Source organism: Lepidochelys kempii, chromosome 2 (genome assembly GCF_965140265.1).
Source record: "Lepidochelys kempii isolate rLepKem1 chromosome 2, rLepKem1.hap2, whole genome shotgun sequence".
In the NCBI taxonomy this organism is placed as follows: Eukaryota; Metazoa; Chordata; order Testudines; family Cheloniidae; genus Lepidochelys; species Lepidochelys kempii.
The window spans coordinates 46,626,167-46,638,337 of NC_133257.1; the positions used below are offsets into that span (position 1 = coordinate 46,626,167).

At 44.1% G+C, this 12,171-nt stretch overlaps 1 long non-coding RNA gene across 2 annotated transcripts in view; it reads right to left on the minus strand.

Moving 5' to 3' along the window:
• The window catches only part of LOC140906533 (uncharacterized), a 170,387-nt gene that overhangs the window by 106,088 nt on the left and 52,128 nt on the right, over window positions 1-12,171 (minus strand). For both annotated transcript variants that reach the window (XR_012157144.1, XR_012157143.1), the window contains exon 2: window positions 5,494-5,555. This is a non-coding gene — a long non-coding RNA (uncharacterized lncRNA). The remainder of the gene's footprint in view (window positions 1-5,493; window positions 5,556-12,171) is intronic.

Genomic DNA, 12,171 nt, shown 5'->3' on the forward strand with positions numbered 1-12,171 from the left:
GCCAGGTAGACAGGAAAAGAACCGCGAACTTTTGAATCTCATTTCCTGTTTGGCCAGCGTGGCAAGCTGCAGGTGACCATGCAGAGCTCATCAGCACAGGTGACCATGATGGAGTCCCAGAATCGCAAAAGAGCTCCAGCATGGACCGAACGGGAGGTACGGGATCTGATCGCTGTTTGGGGAGAGGAATCCGTGCTATCAGAACTCCGTTCCAGTTTTCGAAATGCCAAAACCTTTGTGAAAATCTCCCAGGGCATGAAGGACAGAGGCCATAACAGGGACCCGAAGCAATGCCGCGTGAAACTGAAGGAGCTGAGGCAAGCCTACCAGAAAACCAGAGAGGCGAACAGCCGCTCTGGGTCAGAGCCCCAAACATGCCGCTTCTATGATGAGCTGCATGCCATTTTAGGGGGTTCAGCCACCACTACCCCGGCCGTGTTGTTTGACTCCTTCAATGGAGATGGAGGCAATACGGAAGCAGGTTTTGGGGACGAAGAAGATGATGAGGAGGAGGAGGTTGTAGATAGCTCACAGCAAGCAAGCGGAGAAACCGGTTTTCCCGACAGCCAGGAACTGTTTCTCACCCTAGACCTGGAGCCAGTACCCCCCGAACCCACCCAAGGCTGCCTCCTGGACCCAGCAGGCGGAGAAGGGACCTCTGGTGAGTGTACCTTTTAAAATGCTATACATGGTTTAAAAGCAAGCATGTGAAAGGATTACTTTGCCCTGGAATTTGCGGTTCTCCTAGATGTAGTCCTAAAGCCTTTGCAAAAGGTTTCTGGGGAGGGCAGCCTTATTTCGTCCTTCATGGTAGGACACTTTTATCACTCCAGGCCAGTAACACATACTCGGGAATCACTGTAGAACAAAGCATTGCAGTGTATGTTTGCTGGCATTCAACCAAAATCCGTTCTTTCTCTCTCTGTGTTATCCTCAGGAGAGTGAGATATAATTCATGGTCACCTGGTTGAAATAGGGTGCTTTTCTTCAGGGACACTCAGTATAGCCCATTCCTGCTGGGCTGTTTGCCTGTGGCTGAACAGAAATGTTCCCCGCTGTTAGCCACAGGGAGGGGGGAAGGTTGAGGGGGTAGTCACGCGGTGGGAGGAGGCAAAATGCGACCTTGTAACGAAAGCACATGTGCTATGTATGTAATGTTAACAGCAAGGTTTACCCTGAAAGACTGTAGCGACTGTTTTATAAAATGTGTCTTTTTAAATACCGCTGTCCCTTTTTTTCTCTCCACCAGCTGCATGTGTTTCAATAATCACAGGATCTTCTCCTTCCCAGAGGCTAGTGAAGCTTAGAAAGAAAAAAAAACGCACTCGCGATGAAATGTTCTCCGAGCTCATGCTGTCCTCCCACACTGACAGAGCACAGACGAATGCGTGGAGGCAAATAATGTCAGAGTGCAGGAAAGCACAAAATGACCGGGAGGAGAGGTGGAGGGCTGAAGAGAGTAAGTGGCGGGCTGAAGAGAGTAAGTGGCGGGCTGAAGACAGGGCTGAAGCTCAAATGTGGCGGCAGCGTGATGAGAGGAGGCAGGATTCAATGCTGAGGCTGCTGCAGGACCAAACCAGAATGCTCCAGTGTATGGTTGAGCTGCAGCAAAGGCAGCTGGAGCACAGACTGCCACTGCTGCCCCTCTGTAACCAACCGTCCTCCTCCCCAAGTTCCATAGCCTCCACACCCAGATGCCCAAGAAAGCGGTGGGGGGGCCTCCGGCCAACCAGCTACTCCACAACAGAGGATTGCCCAAAAAAAAGAAGGCTGTCATTCAATAAATTTTAAAGTTGTAAACTTTTAAAGTGCTGTGCTTAAAGTGCTGTGTGGCATTTTCCTTCCCTCCTCCACCACCCCTCCTGGGATACCTTGGTAGTCATCTCCCTATTTGTGTGATGAATGAATAACGAATGCATGACTGTGAAGCAGCAATGACTTTATTGCCTCTGCAAGCGGTGATTAAAGGGAGGAGGGGAGGGTGGTTAGCTTACAGGGAAGTAGAGTGAACCAAGGGGCGGGGGGTTTCATCAAGGAGAAACAAACAGAACTTTCACACTGTAGCCTGGCCAGTCATGAAACTGGTTTTCAAAGCTTCTCTGATGCGTACTGCGCCCTCCTGAGCTCTTCTAACCGCCCTGGTGTCTGGCTGCACGTAACCAGCAGCTAGGCAATTTGCCTCAGCCTCCCACCCCACCATAAACGTCTCCCCCTTACTCTCACAGATATTGTGGAGCACACAGCAAGCAGTAATAACAGTGGGAATATTGGTTTCGCTGAGGTCTAAGCGAGTCAGTAAACTGCGCCAGCGTGCCTTTAAACGTCCAAATGCACATTCTACCACCATTCTGCACTTGCTCAGCCTGTAGTTGAACAGCTCCTGACCACTGTCCAGGCTGCCTGTGTACGGCTTCATGAGCCATGGCATTAAGGGGTAGGCTGGGTCCCCAAGGATACATATAGGCATTTCAACATCCCCAACAGTTATTTTCTGGTCTAGGAAGAAAGTCCCTTCCTGCAGCTTTTGAAACAGACCAGAGTTCCTGAAGATGCGAGCGTCATGCACCTTTCCCGGCCATCCCACGTTGATGTTGGTGAAACGTCCCTTGTGATCCACCAGAGCTTGCAGCACTATCGAAAAGTACCCCTTGCGGTTTATGTACTCGCCGGCTTGGTGCTCTGGTGCCAAGATAGGGATATGGGTTCCGTCTATAGCCCCACCACAGTTAGGGAATCCCATTGCAGCAAAGCCATCCACTATGACCTGCACATTTCCCAGGGTCACTACCCTTGATATCAGCAGATCTTTGATTGCGTGAGCTACTTGCGTCACAGCAGCCCCCACAGTAGATTTGCCCACTCCAAATTGATTCCCAACTGACCGGTAGCTGTCTGGCGTTGCAAGCTTCCACAGGGCTATCGCCACTCGCTTCTCAACTGTGAGGGCTGCTCTCATCCTGGTATTCATGCGCTTCAGGGCAGGGGAAAGCAAGTCACAAAGTTCCATGAAAGTGCCCTTACGCATGCGAAAGTTTCGCAGCCACTGGGAATCGTCCCAGACCTGCAACACTATGCGGTCCCACCAGTCTGTGCTTGTTTCCCGAGCCCAGAATCGGCGTTCCACAGCATGAACCTGCCCCATTAGCACCATGATGCATGCATTGGCAGGGCCCATGCTTTCAGAGAAATCTGTGTCCATGTCCTGATCACTCACGGGACCGCGCTGACGTCGCCTCCTCGCCCGGTATCGCGTTGCCATGTTCTGGTGCTGCATATACTGCTGGATAATGCGTGTGGTGGTTGATGTGCTCCTAATTGCCAAAATGAGCTCAGCGGCCTCCATGCTTGCCTTGGTATGGCGTCCGCACAGAAAAAAGGCGCGGAACGATTGTCTGCCGTTGCTCTGACGGAGGGAGGGGCGACTGACGACACGGCTTACAGGGTTGGCTTCAGGGAGCTAAAATCAACAAAGGGTGTGCCTGTACATCAAGGAGTATTTCAGGCAGGACTGCACGGAGGGTTCCAATAAGAAATGGTGCACCAAAGTTATCGTTGTTATTGGAACAAGGAGGTTAGCCTGGCCTCTGATTGATACATGGCTAGATTAACCTCGCTGCGCCTTCTCTGTGACTGACTGCAGTGTGATCTAGACAGGGGAGGAGGAAAATGAGTACAAAACAAATCTGGTCTATTTCTTGTTCTGACCCACTCCATCTATCCTTTACATCTTTGGCTAGCAGCAGACAAAAAAGGCGCGAAATGATTGTCTGCCCTTGCTTTCACGGGGGGAGGGAGGGTGGGAACGGGGTCCTGACGATATGTACCCAGAACCACCCGCGACAATGTTTTAGCCCCATCAGGCATTGGGATATCAACCCAGAATTCCAATGGGCAGTGGAGACTGCGGGAACTGTGGGATAGCTACCCACAGTGCAACGCTCCGGAAGTCGACGCTTGCCTCGGTACTGTGGAAGCACTCCGCCGAGTTAATGCACTTAATGCACTTAGAGCATTTTCTGTGGGGACACACACACTCGAACATATAAAACCAATTTCAAAAAAACCGACTTCTATAAATTCGACCTAATTTCATAGTGTAGACATACCCTTAGAGACTAACAAATTTATTTGAGCACAAGCTTTCGTGAGCTACAGCTCACTTCATCGGATGCATTCTATTTGAGCATTAGCTTTCGTGAGCTATAGCTCACTTCATCGGATGTGAATAAGACTAACACCGCTGCTACTCTGAAAAGAGATCTATTTGTTTTTCACTTTGCAACAATGTTGCTGAAGCTCATCTCAGAAATAAAATAATCAGCTACATAATTGAATGGCGTGTACAGATTTTTTTTTAACAGAAAATGAGTAGAGATTTTTGAGAGAGAGAGAAATAAGGAATCCATGAAAAGTTTTGAGACAAGTCAAGATTTGCTGCAATGTATAAAAAACGACAGCAAGGCAATTAAAGAGTTTGTTAAAAATAGCCTTCCCTTGGTACAGTAGAAGCAGCTCTTATTAGGACACGCTGTTACATTCCATAACCTTACAAAGAAACAACATTATCAAATAAAATGACCTGGTTTACTTTAATCTCAGCTAAAACTGTACCATCCACATGCCATGTTTAGGAATCAACCACACTGCATACTGTAGTTTGTGGGTAATTATGCAATCTGATGTAGTTGGAAGCCAGGGAACTGTATCCTTACCCAAGACAGAATTACAATGTTATCTGTTTATATAGAACAAAATGATCAAATAAATATTTCTAATCTTACTCTGGAGACTAGAACAAATGCTGTGGAAGGCAAGTATACTATTTGATGTCAAATCTTTCAGATTATGGAATAATGCTGAGTGTAAAGAATTTTTTTTAACAAGGCCTGTTGACCATTAACAATTATTTGAAATATCAAACAGACAGATTTTTCCAATTCAATATTCATCCACTTTAGGGAGAGCCAGTGTCAGAAGTAATGATAAATATATGATAAATTAATGGCAACTGCATGCAGGCTCTGGAGTTCACATCATTTTTATAGTACGAGGTCAGGAAAACTACCAAGGTTTTGCAGCAACCTCATAACTGCAGTTATAAATTCTTTTTGTAAGGTAGCGGCAAAGTTCCTGAAACTTCTCAGCTAAGGGACAGATTTTCAAAGGCACAAATGACAGTTCGGATCCCATCTCCTAATGACTTTCAGTGGACGTTAGGAGCCTAACTGTCATTTTGTGCCATTGAAAATCTCCCCCTAAACTATTACGGCCAAATTCTGCTTTGGTATATGAATATGTGACTCTCATTGAAATCAATATGAAACTTACTAGTGTATCCCATGATAGGAGCTGCACTTTATGTGGAACTGCCATTGCCCTTGCTGTCTGCCTCTACTGAGCTCTCAGGGGAATGTGAGCTAGTGGTATCCCGTCCATTTCAACTGGAATCTTAGGAGGAGTTCTAGTGATTTTGTTCAGAGAAGAGTGTCTTACCTTTCAGCCAGGAGAAGCATAGTAAGAATGAGCACTACTCATAGGAAAACGGTGACCCATATCTGCAATAAAAGGAAAAGAGAAATCTAAGTGTGTGACTCTCATTTTCCCATGCCTAAAGGCAAGAAAACAGTAAGTCACAAAAGCTTAGCGCTCACTTGGTGTAGTATATTATCATGCAAACATACTCAAATACAGCCAGCCTTTCTTGGAAGTGCATATGTAGGGAGGTGAGATACAAGGAGTTCCCCCACTATTTCAGACAGCCCTGCACAGGCTGGCTAGCCAGAATCCCACTGGGAAGTGCAGCCCCTATCACCCATACAGACACCAGTTGTTTCAGAGGTTGTGGGGAAGGAAGGTGTGATGGCCTCTATTCCTTTCACACTAACCATCCAAGTTGACTGTGCAGAGTATACGACTTCCCCTTCAAGGCCAGCAGAGCGACCACTCTGTGCGCTCGAGGCACTCATAGGAGGAATTCTGGCTGATTCCAAATATAGAAGTCAGAGCGTTCACATGCATTCTGAGATACAGCAGTCAGAGAGTTCATGTGCATTTACAGATGTTTGTCACAATAAAACCTCAGACCCATATGGGTGTTTCTGTATTCTGTGGAATCTGGCACAACTTCATGTTGCTGTAAAATAGGTAAGAAAATATCCGACTTCAGATCATCAAGGGAACCAATGGCTAGGATCTGCTTTTACTGATACTGTAGAGTATTTCATATTGTCCACATCTAAAATACCATATTCAGAAATAAATTTTATCCCACATTCAGAAGAATGTAATTACTTGATACATATGCACACACAAACTCTGGGTTTACAAACCCTTGAAAAAGAGTCATGCTGAAATTATGAATACCTGGAATTACAGGGCCAGGCTGCACCATTCCAGCAGCCAAGGTAGCTTAAGCATTCTCCTCTGGAGGATTTCCCTTATGTAAGGAGAGTCCCCGGGTGGTATAGTGCCAGCAGAATGGTTTCATACCACAAGCTGTGCTGAGCACTGATGGGCCAACTGCCAGGATCTGGCTCATTATGGGTACCTGTGAACAGTTTCCTTCAATCTCCTTTGACAAACTATGTCATTTCTAGTCCACTGTGTCTTTTTATCAGGTTTTCTGGGAATATCAGCATGTAACTTGTTCTGCAGCCTCCTCCCTGCAGCAGGAGATACGTGAGCCATTCTGTTGCATGTCAGATTGCTTGGTAGTTCTTGAAGAAACCTGATAACACATGATTTCCTTCTAGGTCAGCAGTTTGCAAACTGTCTTTCAAACTCAATTACAATGGTTTATTTCCCCAGTGGCCTGAGGATCATAAATGGAAGAATGTCTGTATTTAATATTTCTCTCCTTCAGAAAGCCTTCATATTTCTTGGATGGGAACTGAGGTCTGTTGTCAGACTATGTCTCATCCATTTCCTTCACAAGTGAAAATTAACAAGGACTGTTATGAACGTAAGATGAGACTTTAACTCTCTGGGCCTAAGTCACCATTGTTCTGACACCAATGCAAAATGACTGCAAAAAGGGTGAGGAATACCACTCTGTTTATCCAGTAACATTTTATACCCGCTTTGCACAGGGGCAAATGGCTATGCAGAGAAGTGATGAATCAGGCCCAAGTGTGGCCATGTATTTGCTGAAGTAACCAATTAATACGCTAATGGCTGCTAATCACAACTGCCATATTAAGATCACACAATCCACACCCACAGTAAAATCACCTGTCACCAGCTGGTGTTCTCCCACCCCAGCAATGAATGTGATTCCAAAGCACACAAACTAATGGAAAAACCACAGAATTCTTCCTTTTCCTGGGTTTAATCTTGTCCATATCAAAGTTCTCCTTTTTCCAGGGTACAGGCAATGCAACCCACTATCTCCTTGGGTTTTCCACCACCAGCAGCCATACTCTTATTCATCCTGTTTTCTTTTAGTGGCAACTAGGCCCTGTAATTTAAACAGCTCTGGCTGTATTGCTGTGCCAGCTACTTAACCCTGCTGGTCTGATTCTCTGATCTACAGACCTGCCAAGAAACTTAGGTCATTGGCTTTGGTCCTACCTGGGCAACCATGACCACGGGGGTCCTGGCATCAGGACAGGCAGTGTCCCACCGGTGAAAGAATCCTCAGTGGTGTAGGAGAGCTGTGGCTACAACAGCTCCGACACCATCTTCTTTTCAGGAGCCCTGCCCTCCCACCACCATCATGTAAGAAGCATGCCTGAGAAAAAGGGTGCAGAGCCAGGTTGTCCTTGTCCCCTGACAATCCCCAGCAGCAGAATAGCCCCTGGGGACTGCTGACAGTTGGCTTAGTTTAGCTGGCTTTAATATGGCTTTAATTTGCACAGGGAGACCAGCCTGGCTGTTGAGGATTGGGGGACTGCAAAGGTGAAAGCCACCTTTGTCCATGCCTCCCCAGTCTTACACCAAACACTGCTCATCTGGACTCTAGAATCTGGGTCAATGTCTTTGCCCCAAGGTGCACCAGGAGAAGCCAATGGGATTACCTTTGTGAGAAAATACCTTCTCATGTAAGTAAGGGTTTGCAGCATCAGACCTTGAATTATGTGATAATGATAAAGAAATTAGTGCAATTTATTAGAAATTAGAGAAATTTATTCACAGACACACAAACACACACACACACGGTTTAGTGGTATGGTCCAACTAGTTTCAAACATCTTTTTTGCAGATCTGAGAGCCATCAATTATCTTTGATTTAATGATTGTCTGTCACTGTCATAACAGTATGTTATGCCTGTAATGGGCTATGTTGCCATTAATTATTGAAATGCTATCCATTTAGTTAACAGGAGAAGACACTTTTCTGGTTAGTATTAAGGATGAGTTGAGCACTATGACAGTTTTACAGACTTATTCATATTCTCTTTACAAAGAGAAACAGATGTTTCAACTTCCGTATGTATCAGTTGCACACCATGCACCTCATACTTCTGTATATATTTCACCAATGCAACTAATTCTATTTTTATCAATAATGAATACAAAACACAGTCCTCTATTCTGGTCTGTAGAGGACAAATTGATTGGGGTCTAATATGTGTATTTGTGTTAAAATATTTCCAAAAGCTTTTTAAACACCCAAGGGAACCAATTTGGGGGCTAAAACAACACAGAATCTAATCTTCTCATGGTATTTCAGTGCACATATATTGGAAATACAATGAGGACACTAGTTCCTGTGTATTTTGCACTCATAAATGGCTTTCTAAGACATTATAAATGCTTGGTAAGAAGCAAACATGAATACCAAGCGTTACCAGAATGCTGTTGCTCCTGTGAACTAGAATGCACATCCCTATGTTTTGTGATGATTTGATCTAATAGTGAATTCAAGCAAATCAGACCCAGTAGGGGTAAAAATAGCTTTGTTTAAATTGTATTTTCACATATTGCATCATATTTCCGCCACCTATAATTTACTGTGAACAGAGAGGCTTTAATAAATACCCTATGTCTGCATAAACATAAATAATATGGAACTCCAATGACTAAAAATTCATTCATTTACAGAAACTAATCACAACCGTTGAGCAAACCATTTTCCAGAGAGCTGAAGAAAAATCCAGTGAAAGGTTTTAAAGCCACACACTAGCCACATGCAACCGGCTTTTTGGAAACCCTCCCATTTATTGTTCAACAAAATGAGGATGTACGGATATCTCAAAAAGGGGACAATTTCTGCTTGCCTTTTTTAAAAGAGTAATCCACTGAAGCTATTGTGCCTAATTCTTCTCCCACCAGTATAATTCCATTCTTTTCATGGAGTTATTTCATGGAATGAACGAAAAATCACATAGGTTAGTTCCAATTCAGAGGTGATGTGCAAAGTGGTTTAAATCAGACTCCTTACATTAACATAGACTCCTCTAGATCTACTTCCTTGAGCTGGTCAACATTTTTTGTCAAAACATATTTTTCAATAAAATTTTAAAATTGTAATGGCCAATTTTCGTTTTGGTCACAATTTTCCGGGTTTGCCTGTTGACAACCAGAAATCATAATGTAACAATTTATCATAAACATTGTCATTTTTTCATTAAAAAATATCATTTTTTTGGTTCTTGGTAAAAAATGTGAGGGTTTGGTTTTTGAAAACCACGCTTTATTTTTACCTGAAAAATGTTTTCAGAAGCAAACACTGTTTCAGTTTTTCATTTCCTGTTTGCATTCGAAAATATCCACAATCACTTTATAAAAAGAAGAAAAATGATTGAAAGCATCCTGTAAACAAATAATAGGCATTGTAGGGCCACTTACAGTAATGTTCTAATGTGTGTGGGAGTGAGATAGAGCCTCTAAGCGGGATAGCAGTCATTGAGGGTATCGGAAGAAGTTGTACATTTCACCTACTTGGGGACCCTGGACTTAGACTCCCTTCTGAATAGAATCATAGAATCATAGAATATCAGGGTTGGAAGGGACCCCAGAAGGTCATCTAGTCCAACCCCCTGCTCAAAGCAGGACCAATTCCCAGTTAAATCATCCCAGCCAGGGCTTTGTCAAGCCTGACCTTAAAAACCTCTAAGGAAGGAGATTCTACCACCTCTCTAGGTAACGCATTCCAGTGTTTCACCACCCTCTTAGTGAAAAAGTTTTTCCTAATATCCAATCTAAACCTCCCCCACTGCAACTTGAGACCATTACTCCTCGTTCTGTCATCTGCTACCATTGAGAACAGTCTAGAGCCATCCTCTTTGGAACCCCCTTTCAGGTAGTTGAAAGCAGCTATCAAATCCCCCCTCATTCTTCTCTTCTGCAGGCTAAACAATCCCAGCTCCCTCAGCCTCTCCTCATAACTCATGTGTTCCAGTCCCCTAATCATTTTTGTTGCCCTTCGCTGGACTCTCTCCAATTTATCCACATCCTTCTTGAAGTGTGGGGCCCAAAACTGGACACAGTACTCCAGATGAGGCCTCACCAATGTCGAATAGAGGGGAACGATCACGTCCCTCGATCTGCTCGCTATGCCCCTACTTATACATCCCAAAATGCCATTGATCTTCTTGGCAACAAGGGCACACTGCTGACTCATATCCAGCTTCTCGTCCACTGTCACCCCTAGGTCCTTTTCCGCAGAACTGCTGCCTAGCCATTCGGTCCCTAGTCTGTAGCTGTGCATTGGGTTCTTCCGTCCTAAGTGCAGGACCCTGCACTTATCCTTATTGAACCTCATCAGATTTCTTTTGGCCCAATCCTCCAATTTGTCTAGGTCCTTCTGTATCCTATCCCTCCCCTCCAGCGTATCTACCACTCCTCCCAGTTTAGTATCATCTGCAAATTTGCTGAGAGTGCAATCCACACCATCCTCCAGATCATTTATGAAGATATTGAACAAAACCGGCCCCAGGATCGACCCTTGGGGTACTCCACTTGATACCGGCTGCCAACTAGATATGGAGCCATTGATCACTACCCGTTGAGCCCGACAATCTAGCCAGCTTTCTACCCACCTTATAGTGCATTCATCCAGCCCATACTTCCTTAACTTGCTGACAAGAATACTGTGGGAGACCGTGTCAAAAGCTTTGCTAAAGTCAAGAAACAATACATCCACTGCTTTCCCTTCATCCACAGAACCAGTAATCTCATCATAAAAGGCGATTAGATTAGTCAGGCATGACCTTCCCTTGGCTTGACCTTCCCTTGGCTTGACCTTCCATGCTGGCTGTTCCTGATCACTTTCCTCTCATGCAAGTGCTTCAGGATTGATTCTTTGAGGACCTGCTCCATGATTTTTCCAGGGAGCAATAGGACCTTTTTTATAAGGAAAATAAGTACAATCTGAGCCAAGGCAAATGACTGTTATTTCTAGAAATCAGCAGAATAATTTCAGGTCAGCAAACCTAGCAGGAATGGCTGACTGCATTGCTCAACTAAGTTCCTATTGTCTCATTTCACTTTCTGAAAGCCGTGGAACACAGTTACATTGAATCATTGTTAGCACCTCTTCTCTTCAGAATCTGTTTAATAATGGAAATCTTTCAGGTACCCATGTTTCAAAGGGGTTTGCTTGTCGTCTTGTCTATTTATAATAGTGAGTTGTTTTGAAGTAAAAGTAAATCTAGACAATAAAGAGAGCATTGTAGGTATTTCTTAAGTAAATCAATAATAAGAGTGGCAGAAAGGTAAATATTAGTTAAGGGATCCTTTGGCAATAAAGCAATCATTTGCTTGATCACATACATAAATTAACTACAGACAATGGGAATGAAATGGTAAGGCTGCACAGTTAAATGAGAAAATGTCATGCAACAATAAAATGAAGAAATCAGCATTTCATTATATGCATTTTACTTTGGAAACAGTAATATATTGTATTATACTGCACCTTTTACCAGAAAATAGAAAATAATACACCTGTGTCACCGGGCTGACATAACACTGCTGTTGATACTTTACATTTCTGATTTTGTGTTTTTAACTTTACACTGATCCCATTTTTGCATTGAGTTGCATGCCTAACTCATTTGCATATTTGCAGAATTGAGGGCCGGCACAACATGATAGATTTTTGAAAAGTGCTTTGATGTTGTTCCTTCTCCACTCCTAGCTTTCTTCTGACTGTAAGGGTGGAATGATGGCCACGCAGAAGTCAATGAGTGGGGCAGGGTTGCTACTGACTTCAACAGAGTGAGGATT